The sequence below is a fragment of the Quercus robur genome, chromosome 5 (genome assembly GCF_932294415.1).
Source record: "Quercus robur chromosome 5, dhQueRobu3.1, whole genome shotgun sequence".
Taxonomy (NCBI): domain Eukaryota; kingdom Viridiplantae; phylum Streptophyta; class Magnoliopsida; order Fagales; family Fagaceae; genus Quercus; species Quercus robur.
In genome coordinates this window covers 79,910,525-79,923,451 of record NC_065538.1, presented here as the reverse complement: position 1 = coordinate 79,923,451, position 12,927 = coordinate 79,910,525, and positions in this window count along the sequence as shown.

The following is a 12,927-nucleotide window of genomic DNA, read 5'->3' as shown; positions in this document are numbered from 1 at the left end:
TATTTAAAATGTTATTACGTAGCTAAGCTCTTTGTAATTCTTCATGAAATTTTGATTCTCACATTTATTATTATTTCATATCTATTTTTATGTATTAAAATGTTAAAAAATAGATTTGAATGAGTGAAAAATTATTTAACCTTCCTTATATTTATACAGGGATATAAATATTGTATATAGGGATTCAAAATCGAGACCTTAATAATATCATTAATTCTTTTAAAAATGATATTATAATCACAAATTTTTCTACAATATTTTTACAAACTCTTGTGGTAGCAAATTTTTATTAGTTTGCATCTAGGCCTACTATTTACACCACTTTTTTACTTACCAATAACCACTCCCCACATCAGTAATTTATAAAAAAATTATGTAACTCTAGAATTTTTTTAAAAAAAAAACATAAAAAATATTTAAATTTAAAATTTAAAGCAATATATACAAGCACAAAAAAATTTTCCCAACAACAAAAATTACCAATAGTGAAAAAAAAAAAAAGAGCATAATCGACCAATCCAACCTTTTAAGAAATTTCAAACAAAATAATTGTCCACAACAACATGCATCAAAGTCACAAAAAAAAAAAAAAAAAAAAAAAAAAAAAAAAAAAAACCCTCAGTGGCTAAACCAATGTACACAATCAACAACAAGGTCGCCATAGGTACTAAAAGTTTGGGTGATTATCAAGCAATGCGTATCAAATTATATTGTAATTAGTTTTAGTTTATGATAATGATGTTCCTTAGAATTATCGGGAGTGGTGACCTTAAAATCACCCGGTGAGGTTTTTCTCCGTGTAAGTTTTCTCCATTCGTAGACAAATCACCATGTCAATTTATTTTCCACTGCATTTAACTTAGTTGGTGATTTGTTTGTGCTACCATGTTTATTGCTTGTAATTAAATCTAATTAATTCACTTGGCTAATTAATTGATTAATTTACCAAAAGAGTCAATACTTTCTTGGCTTATCACTTTTAAATAATTCTATGATTCTAACTTGTAACGTGGTAAATGTGTTTGGGTAGATTGGAATTATTAGAACAACGGAAGGATTCTAACTCAGGCTATGCTCAGTCATGCATGTAACACTAAATTAGAGCATTCAAATAAACTCATACAAAAATTATTATTTATTTAAGCATAAGAACTTGCTTTTTCTATTTTACCTAACCAGTTTTCAAAAACATTTAATTTACATCAAATTATCTATTCTAAAATGTATTTCATTAAAAAAAAATTAATTGTTTCTCTCTTTTCGCATACCGCAACTATTATCCATTCTCTACCTTCATCCTTGAGATATTTAGGTCGGCTGCACGACATATGCCAGTAGTGTCATCCTCAACGATGCAAAGAGATGGAACATGTCTTATCGCTTTAAAACACCAAACTTAGGTTTTAGTTGCTTAATGTGCAAATTGTTTGTAACTTGGCTTTGATACTAGCTAGTTGTTATGTATGATACCTAACAGATGGAAAATCATAGTATCAAAGAGAAGCAATTTTTTTTCTTTGAGAAAACCAACCTCCAAGGTGAAAGTTAAATCAATTTTAGGTTACATCCATATTCAACATATACGACGTCGACTTTATTGTTAAAGAATTTGGCTCAGTCTAAGCTGTCACGATATTTATAAGTTAAACCTAATACTTAAATTTAATTAAAGATAAATTCATTCTAATATACTGTAATTACTAATTAGATAAGACTCATTGTAAGACTTGCTTAAGACATTTATCAAAAAAAAAGACTTGCTTAAGACACTCAACAAGTTATTCCCATATTTACCTTTAGCTCAACTCCTAATAACGACATGAAAATAAACCTTAAAAATGACAAACAAAGCAGAGGACATGACAAATTTGGTCCCAGTGTTCCATCCCAGTACTACAAACGATGAGAGTCATTATTTTGCCTGAAAAATCCATCCCAGTACTACATGGGGCTAATGAAGGTTACTGAGTTTGCAAGTTCTATAATTATATATGGGATGGTCAAGCTGATATATGGATGGGTATTAGAGTAATTAAGAAACAGGTACTAAAAGTCTGGGTGATTATCAAGCAATGCGTATTAGATTATTGTAATTAGTATTACTTTATGATAATGATGCTCCCTAACACATCAGTATCATAATTTTCTGAACAATGAAAAACTCTCATTATATCTAAGCATGCACATCTTTCTAAGCACAGATTGAACAATATATGTCGGTTTGTTACAGGTATTGGAAATTTTGAACAGTGCTGAAGAGGGAATGCTTATCTCGTAAGTCATAATTAACCAAAAAAACATCTTATCTTCCTAAAATGTATCTTTTATAAGATCTACACTTATGGATTCTATACATGTAAGAAAATTTCACTTACAATGTAATGATTATTTTTCATAAGATACTTTATTGATATAAATGATAAATTATACTTTTAGTCCCTGACATTTAGCATAAGTTCCATTTTGGTCTCTATAAATTTAAAATTTTTAAAATTAATCTCTAAATTTCATAAAGGAAATAGGTGACTAACGAAATGTTAAGATGCTCTATTCTTTAGAGACCATAAGCAAATTTAACTTTAAAAGTAAACAATGGAGTTATTTATACAAATTTGTTTTCACGCTTGTTGAAGTGATTAGTGAACGGTGAACACAGTTTTTACGTAGACCTTTCATTTTTTTTTTTTTTTTTTTTCAATCACTCACAATTGACAAGTTCAATAATTATAAAAAATGTTAGTATGAAAAAATTGTGTCTCTAATATTATTGAAAATTAATTCACTACAAACTGACACATGAAAATTGGAGGGTAAATATACTGGAAAATGAGTACTTTTTTATTGTGAAAAAATGTGGGTATAATGTTATTTCAAATTTTTATTTCTTCAGCTTCATTATTTCTAATATGTTGGGTTCCACCTTACATGGATATTAAAAAATGTAAAAATTTAGGGTTTTTTTTTTTTTTTTTTTTCCTGATTTTAAGGATGAACAGAATCTTCCATGTATTGTAACTATTATGTGGCTCTCTAATTCCAATCTAGGAAAATAAGTTCATGTGTATAGCGTTACTTTATTGCAGATAAACACAAGAAATATTCCATTTCTAAGTTTTTTTTTTTTTTTTTTTGTGAATAGCAATATGAAACCGAAATATCCAAATATATATATATATCCAATGGCTCTTTTTGGAGTAATTTCAAAAGTTAAAGCATTATCATGACTCAATCAATATTGGCAAATTAAGTTATGAACTTCAATCCATGGAACTCTTTGGCCAGATTAACAATTAGTAGAGAACAAGAACCAATATTCCCTGCTATTAATCTTCTAACATACGGAAATCATTTGTATTTATCTTTTCTTTGCTTTTAAATAATTCTATGATTATAACTTGTAACGTGGTAAATGTGTTTGGGTAGATTGGAATTATTAGAACATCGGAAGGATTCTAACTCAGGCTATGTTCAGTCATGCATGTATCACCGAATTAGAGCATTCACATCAACTCGTGCAAAAATTATTACTTATTTTAGCATAAGAACTTTTTTTTTTTTCTATTTTACCTAACTACTTTTTAGAAATACCCACATTAAATTATCTATTTTAAAATCTATTTCATTAAAATATTAATTTTTCTTGATTTTGTTAATTATTTCTCTTTTTTCACACACCACAACTACTATCAATTCTCTTCCTTCATCCTCGAGATACATTAAAAAAGAATAAAAAAATTTAAAATACATATGAATAGTACTAGTGCAAATTTCCATCGTTACAGTAACTTTGGATGGGCTTTACACAATTTTACATATACTAATATCGGTGGCTTTTCAGCTATGGCAGTTAGTTGGCAAAAAATTTACCTTAAGTTATTTTGCACTAACTAAGCAATTGGTCTTAGGGACCTACAAGAAAAGGGAAACCTCTTGCAAAGACCAACCAATGGCATTAGCATGAGGTTGTTCCATGATCAAGTTAGAGAAAGATTAGTGAGAAAAATTTGTAAAATAACAATAGTAGAAGAATGCACACTTTTGTTCGTGGATTGATAGGGTACTTAGGCTCATCGGTACAACATTAACTCAACTTTGCAAAGAGATGGACTATGTCTTAGGGCATCTCCAATAGGCTCTTTAAAGCCAAATATGGAGAGCAAACACACAAAAAAACCCCTCCTACAGCCTTTCCATCTCCAATTTTTTTTTAGATTTGGTACAGTAGCTCTCTTAACATAGAGAGTACTGTAGCAATTACTGTAGCACCTCTAAACAATATTCTCTCTTAAAATAATACCCGGTTGAATAAAAAAATAATTCTTTCTCTCTCATTCCTTTTCTCTTTCGTTCTTCACTCTCTTGTGCTTCTCTATCTCAACGGTTACAAACTAAAACATACCACAATCAAAACAAAAACACAAAACCCAATCAAAAGATTTGAAACACAAAAACAATCTTTCTCATAAGCCTAATGAAATCTAAACAATAAAATAAAACTAATCAAACTAGAACCAAAAAAAAAAAAAACATGTAGAACAGCGATTTGTGTAGAACACCAATCTCCACTTCTTTGCTGGTGATCTTTGCGTTTATGAGAGAGAATTTGTTTGTGTGAGATAGAGGGAGAGAAATTTGTGTGTGTGTGTGTGTGTGTGTTTGTAAGAGAAAGAGAAAGAAAGAGAGAGGGAGAAGTGGAGATATGTTCTGGAGTCTGGAGATCAAGAACTAGAAAAACAAAAAGGCAAAAGAAGAGTGAAGATGGATATAGGGGTAGGTTTATGTGTGTGGAGGAGAAAAAAGAAGAGAAAAATAGAAAGAAAAAACGTATGGATGAAAAAAAAAAACTAAAGAAAGAAATGAAAAATAATATAAGGAATAAGAAATCAAAATTGAGTAACATTACTATGATATTTTCACAATACTTTCATAATAAATTTTAAGTGACTGATTGTTATTGGTCGATATTGGTGAGTAAAAAAATAATTTAAATGATGGGTTCAAATTAGAACTAGTAACAACTTACCATATAAGATTTTGTTGTGAAAGTATTGCGAAAAAATGTTGTAGACGCAACATTTCTCATTAAAAAAAAAATATATATATATATATATATATATAAATAATTGTTAATGTTGTTTGGAATTTGAAAAATACAGATGAATTAAGAAATATTAAAAAAAGAATAAAGAAATAATATTTTAATGGAATAGAGAAAAAGATGGAGAGTCAGATGGAAAGTATATTTGAAAAAGTGAGTAGGTAAAAGGAAAAAGTAACTGTTCATTCTCCAAACAGTACAAAAATTTAGAGAGACTATTGGAGATGCTCTTATCTATACTATTATATAAGCGGCTTCACTTGTTTGGGATTCTTATTTTTTTTGTTCAAAATACCCCTACAATCCTATGTTTAAGTAGAGACAAAATTAAAGGACAATCCGGTAAAAATATAACTTTAACTTCTACTAATACATGGCCTAAAAAATAGGTTCACTCTTCTGTTGATTTTTAAATTGCTTTATCTACTTATAAATTAAATTCTCAAAATAAAAATTATATATATAAATATATATATAAAATAAAAAGACAAGTTTTTTTTTTTTTTTTCCTACAAAATAGGAACACTAAAATAAAAAAATAAATAAAAAAACCTCATCACACACGCGAACGTGTGCGATGAGGCTAGTTGCTTTTAAAGTGATTGACAATTAGTATAGCCCAATTAATGCATATGTGAGAGAGACTAACATTAGGTTGCCCTCGACCTCAAGTTGAGATCATCTAGATACTCTAAGGGGGTGCCTGAACTAGAATGTGTGACTGAGCAAACCAAACGTTGCATTCCAATTTTGGTTTGCCAAAAACACCAAACTTAGGTTCGTAATTTTAATACTAGTTGTTTTACTTTGAGAAAACCAACCTTGGTGAAACTTCACTATATAACAATTTAAAGGTTACATCCATATTCAACATATATGACGTCGACTTTATTGTTAAAAAACTTGGCTCAATTTATGACTTGTTTTTTGAATTGCTTTGGGGCGGGGGACATCATGGCCTCCTAGCTTGTGAAATTTTCCTTCGATAGTAATAGTTAATCTTTAAAATTACTTGCCACCAACCCTCCTAAACTTATGAGAGAAAAATATAATACAGATTAATCCCTTTCAAATTGTGTTTTAGTCTCTCTCAAATCTTACAAATTGGCTCAGAAAAATTCAAAACAAAAAAATTTGTTACAAAGAACCCAAAAAACACCCAGCCTTGGCACATAGTGTCCATTTAGGAACAATTTTTTTTTTTTTTTTTGGTTGAAAGTGTGCTAAAGTACTATACTTTTACTTTAAAAAAATGAGGTTTTAAAAAATTGTACATACAACCTAAAAACTAAAAACTAAGCTTATAAACTCAAGCCAAACAGATACATACTTTCTCCAAATTCCACTATTTTTATTTTTTATTTTTGGTGTTAAAACATATTGGTTTTTTAGTAACTTAAGCTATAATATTTTATTTTATTTCCCTAAATAAAAAATTATTATATTTTATTTATATTCAAATTTTATAATATTTCTTTATTTATATAATTATATCTGATAATATTATACGAGCTATTGTGATCTAAATTTTTTTCAAAAAAGATATATAATTAGGTTAGAAAATTTAATATTTAAGTTTTCAAAGTTTGAATAATTTATAGGGAAAAAATTCATAATTGATTTTTATTTTAAGAGAAAAAGTGTTCACAACTCTAAAGGTACCGCTCAATCTTATATCCCAAATACTAAAACTTTTGATGTTGAATCCTCTAAAAAGGCTCAAAAATATGAACCCAAATAAATTATATTATTTCCTTATAATGTGATCATGGATTACAAAAACTAATAACATCCCTGTTAATCGACTTGATGAACATCTCAAAGTTGGGCCATATTAATATAGAAGTCAGTATTAAAAACAATCTTAATCTAAAAATCAATTATTAATGATTTCAGTAGCATAAAAGAAGGTAGGACACAACTTCATTGAGTTAAAGTTAATTTATAAAATAAAAAATTGTTTTAATAATGATTTTTTTAAATTAAGAATTTTATTATATTTAGCCCCCCAAGACAAAATTCTTGGCTTTGCCATTTTACTAGCCATGTTGCATGTTTACGTAAAAGATTTCTATTAGGAAAGCTTTCTTGGACTTAGGTTAAACTCCAAAGATAGATTGCTTGGTAGAATTTGAGTCAATGTGGAGATTTGTTAGAAATTATCTTAAATTCTTAATTTGACTCGGTTTGAGTGTTTTTTTTTTTTTTTTTTTAATGTAGAGGGAAAGTTTTATTTCTCTTGAAGGAAACTTTTATTTCTCATTAAGAAAGAAAATTGGTTTTACTTATCCACTATGTGACTGGGTTTTACTTATCCACTAAGAATTTTGATATTCCTTATCTACCAAATATTGAAATTTTATAAATAGGCAATTCTACAATGGTTTTGGTAGTTTTGGCCTAAGGATCCTCCTAAGACTCTTAAAAAACACAAAGTAAGTCTATTGAATTAGTTCAAAAGAGCTATAAATAGGATTTGGTATTTGTCAATGTTCTTTGAGTGTGTAAAGTGTGAACATTTTATAATTATTTTTTCGACGTAGATCTAAAGAGAGACTTGTTTTTTTGTGACACCTTTCATCATAATAATGTTCGCAATCAATCTTGTGTAAGGGTGCTATTCGAAAACCCTTTCTTGCAACAACAAATATTATAACTTTTATTGTCACAAGACTCACAACTATAAATGCATGAAGACAAAATTAAAACTTCCACTTATACAACAAACTCTTATCGGAATTTAAGTTGTGACAACATTTGTGAGTTAAACCTAACATTTAAATTTAAAGAGAAATTATGAAATTCATCATAATCAAAAGAAGTTATCCCATTTTCACCCTGCCATGAGCAGCTTCCCTTCTTATTTTTTATGGTTGTCTACAGTGTACAAGTTGTGCTCTTGTCTTGTGACAAGAGATTCCTCTCTAGCTCTTTTTCCTTTGAATACACAACTAACCAATCGTCAAACATCAAACTTGTTAGCATATTATGGCCCAAGTGGCCCAAATCAATTTTAGGTGTCATGTACTCGTAAAGCAAGCAAGTGAACCTTGGTTTTTTTTTTTTTTTTTGAAAGTGAAATGAATCTCATTAAGCATTAACCAAGTCCAAAAACAGAGCATCTAGAGCAGGGGGAGGGGACTCCTCCAACCATACAATCTCATCACCCAAGCCTTTAGCAAACTTAGCCAAACAATGAGCCACACCATTGGCTGTACGGTTTACCCACCCAACAGATACAACCCGTAGGCCTGAACATAAGCAGTGAATATCCCCATACAAAATTCCCAGGCGTGAACCATTCGGCTATGAGCTAGAAATGTTCCTCATGACCGACATGTTATCACCCTCAACAAGAAGCTCGGCGAATCCCGCATCGACGGCAAACTCCAAGGCGGTAGGCCAGCACCTCCGCCTCCTTAGAATCTGACACAGGTGGACCTCTCGCTGCCAAGGCAGCCAACACTTCGCCCTTCTCATTGCGAATAACAGCTTTGAATCTTGTCGCATTTAAATCCTCAAAAATAGCTGCGTCAAAATTTAGCTTAACTCTATTCTCCGATGGTGGCCTCCACTGGTCATCTCTAGCAACGGTATTTTGGACCGCTAGGTGTTGTTGGGCTTCCCTAAACTCCTTTAGAAGTTCTGTTGCTCTCATATTCAGCCGAGACGGAACTTGCATGCTCCCACCATGGATGATAGTGTTTCATTGGCTCCAAATCAACCAGGCCTGGACAAAAAATAGTTCAAGCTCCTCGGTGGTTAGTTTCTTCCATAACTCCTCCACTAGTTGCAGCACATCAAGCTGACCTCCCACCGATTTTTGCAACCATCTCACACAGCCCGCCCACACATCCTAAGCCATACTACACTCCCAAACGACATGAATAGCAGTTTCTGCCGCTTGTTTGCACAGAGGGCATGTGTCGTCTTTCGTAATGCGTCGTCAAGCTAGCTTCATTTGAGTGGGTAGAATGTCGTGGCAAGCACGCCATGCAAAAATGCAGACCTTGTTTGGGATATGAAGCTTCCATAACTTGCCCCACACCATGCATCTTCCCAACGGCAAAGAGCCCTCACCCATAACATCCGTCTCTTTCTTTAATTCTTTGGCCAAGTAGTACCCTGTTTTAACTGAATATACTCCCTCTATAGAATGCAGCCAAAACAGAGCATCATTTGTATGCCAGCAACTAAGTGGTATCTGAGAGATTGCCTCCGCATCATCACGGTGGAACTTCAATTCAAGTAATTGCCTATCCCAAAGCTTGGTAGACCAATCAATTAGCTCCGACACCCTCCATTCCCACTTTTCCTCCATCGGTGGGTGCAACACCTTATTAGTAGGATAGTTTGGGATCCATTTGTCTTTAAGTACCCGGATTTCAAACCCATCACCGACCCTCCAGCAGCAACCTTTCTTCAGAATCGGTTGAGCTGCCATAATGCTCTTCCACACATAGATTCCGTTGGGTACATCCTCTGCCTCCAAGAAATTGCACCGTGGAAAGTACTTTGCTTTGAAACATTTATAAAGCAATATGTCCTTCTTTTGCAGCAACCTCCAACCTTGTTTGGCCAGCATTGCGAGATTGAAACAGCAGATATCCCTAAAGCCCATACCACCCTCTTTCTTCGGTTTAGATAGTGAATCTCAACTCCTCCAATGTATTTTCCTCTCATTTCCCACCTGTCCCCACCAGAATCTTACGCACATGGCATTGAGCTCATCACACAGCTTTGCAGGGAGTTGAAACACCCCCATAGTGTACGTTGGTAGAGATTGAGCACCGGCCTTTATCAACACCTCTTTCCCAGCTTTAGATAACATTATCCCCTTCCACCCTTGAAGCTTCTTCCACGCTTTATCCTTAAGGAAAGCGAAAGCTTGATATTTTGAACGTCCAACCAAAGTTGGCAAGCCCAAGTAGGATTTGAAGCGTTCCACCTCCTTAACATTCAACTTGGTTTTTATCCAATCTCGTTGCCTACCATTTGTGTTGCTGCTAAAGTATATAGAGGATTTCTCAAAATTGATTAACTGCCCAGACGCCTTGGCATAGAGCTGCAATATATCCACTATTTCTTGCACCTCATCTTGAGTGGCTCGACAAAAGAGAAGTGAATCATCGGCTAAAAGTAAGTGGGATATACTTGGAGCCCTCCTACAAATAGACACTCCATGCAACCTGTTTTCCGCCTCAGCTTTAGCTAAAAGTGATGAGAATCCCTCTGCACATAATAGAAATAGATAAGGAGATAACGGGTCTCCTTGACGGAGCCCCCTAGACGGAATAATGTGACCATAGGATTTTCCATTGATCCGGATAGAAAACGAGGGAATAGTTACACAACACATAACCCGCTCTATCCACACCTCTGGAAAGCCTAATTTAGTCATAATACCTTTTAGGAATGTCCACTCAACCCGGTCATATGCTCTACTAACATCTAGTTTCAAAGCAAGGGAACCTCTTCTACCTTTTTTGCGACAGTGCATGGCATGCAGGGCCTCATATGCAACAAGAAAATTATCAGTGATAAGTCGACTAGGAACAAAAGCACTTTGCGTGGTAGCAATCAAATGGGGGAGGATTTGTTTCAATCTATTTGCCATGACCTTTGAAATAATTTTGTAAATAACGTTGCAGAGGCTAATGGGTCTATAATCAGTAATTTTTTCTGGTGATTTTATTTTAGGAATAAGAACAATCTGCGTATAATTAACATCAGGTTCCATAATTCCATTATTCAAAAAGTTCAGCACTGCATTAATCACATCATCTCCAACAATATGCCAAAATTTTTGGTAAAAAAGAGCGTTCATACCATCAGGTCTAGGAGCTTTTGTTGGTCCCATTTGGAACACCGCCGCTTTAATTTCCTCTGGGCTGTATTCACTGGACAACAAATCCCGCATATCAGGAGACACCTTAGGATGAACTGCAGCTAGGCACTCCTCCAACCTATCACATTCACCGGCCTTGAAAATATCTTCAAAGTACCTAGTAGCCACACCTGCTATCTCTTCCACTTCCTCCACCCATTCATCCTCATGATTCTTTATCCCTTGAACAAAATTCCTTCGTCTTCGTTGTGAGGCCTTGGCATGAAAAAATTTTGTATTCTTATCTCCATGTTTAAGCCAAGAAATTCGAGACCGTTGTGCCCAAAAAATCTCCTGCTTAAGCAAGAGATCATCCAACTCCTTACTAGCCAAAAGAAATTCAGCTTTATTTTCTTCAGTGCACTCACCCATATTCAACACCTTTATCCTCCTTTGGAGTGCCTTTATTCTTTCAGTGTCAGGATGTGTTTTTAATGCACCCCAAGCATGCAACTCCCTCCCACACCCTTCAATCCTCTCTTTCACGTTGGTCATAGTTGAACCTGTACCTCCCCTGTTATTCCAACCTTCTTGAACCACCGCTTCGCAATCTTCCCATAATAACCAAGCTTCTTCAAACTTAAACCCCATGTTGCTCCTTGAAAGGCGATACTTGGAAGTCTTTGTCTGGAGGATAATTGGCAAATGGTCTGATGCATGGGAAGACAAGTGTGTGACCGTGCTCTTTGAAAACTTAGTTCTCCATTCCAAAGTTGCAACGGCTCGGTCAAGGCGCTCTTTAGTGTTGGTAGAACCAGGTCGCTTATTATTCCATGTGTAGGGATAGCCAAGAAAGCCCAGGTCAGATAAGGCACATTGTTCCAGCACTTCTCTGAATTCATCCATATGCTTGTAAGAAGGCGGCCGATGACTAAGCTTCTCGGCGGAGTGCAATATCGCATTGAAGACTCCAATGCACATCCAAGGACCATCCACAAAAGAAGACAAGTGTGATAGCAGAGCCCATGATTTAGCTTTCTGGCTAGTTTCTGGCCAGCCATAAAAGCATATGAGATACTAAACAAACCCATCCTCCTCAACCACCTTAGCTAAAATGTGATTCTCAGTGAAGTTAATAACATCCAAAGATACATCCATCTTCCACAATAGAGCCAAACCACCCCTTGAATCATGCTTCTTAACTATCAACTTATTAGGAAACTTAATCTCCCTGCAATGCTTATCAAAACCTTTTCTATTAAGTCTTGTCTCCATTAAAAAACAAACTGTGGGCGCTTAATCCTACACAAGAGCCTCATTGTGATTGGCAAGGGTGTTCCGACACCCCTGCCTCTGCAAAAACTTCTAAATCATTTTGTGTTTTTCCTCGCTTGGAACCATGCATCCCTATACTGTCTGCATTTTCCTCTTCCATAATGGCCGACGCACTTCTTTTCCCTAGAGATGTGACTAAGTCTCCTCATGTTTCCTCAACAGGCCCACAATCCATGCGGAGAAGCCTATTCCACTTGGGCCGTGGCTTACTAGGCCCATTCTGTGACTTACCCATCCCGTGTTCCCCATTTGAACAGTATAGGGATGGGTAAGTCAATTATTCTCTAATATATAAATTCGACATTGGGTTCATTATAACACAAGTATTTGATATAAATATGTAGCCATCAAGTGCTTCCTTAAACCGACTGTCTCACACCAAATTAACAAATTTTATGGTTCTTTCTTGAAAAGTAATTATACAGGTTTCCTGTTATCAATTAATAATAATATTATTTAAAAATTATCCATTTCAATTAGGTTTTTACGTTTTATTTCTTTTAGTTTATTTAATTTATTTGTTTACTTACAGATTTTTTCTAAGGTTTTTTTAGGGTGAAAATAAAACAACCTCGCTTCTAAAAAGAATTCCCTATTAATTTTGTTTACATTTTTAGTGTGATTTTGCACCCATAAATGAAAGTGGAATCAAAGACTTTTAAAATAC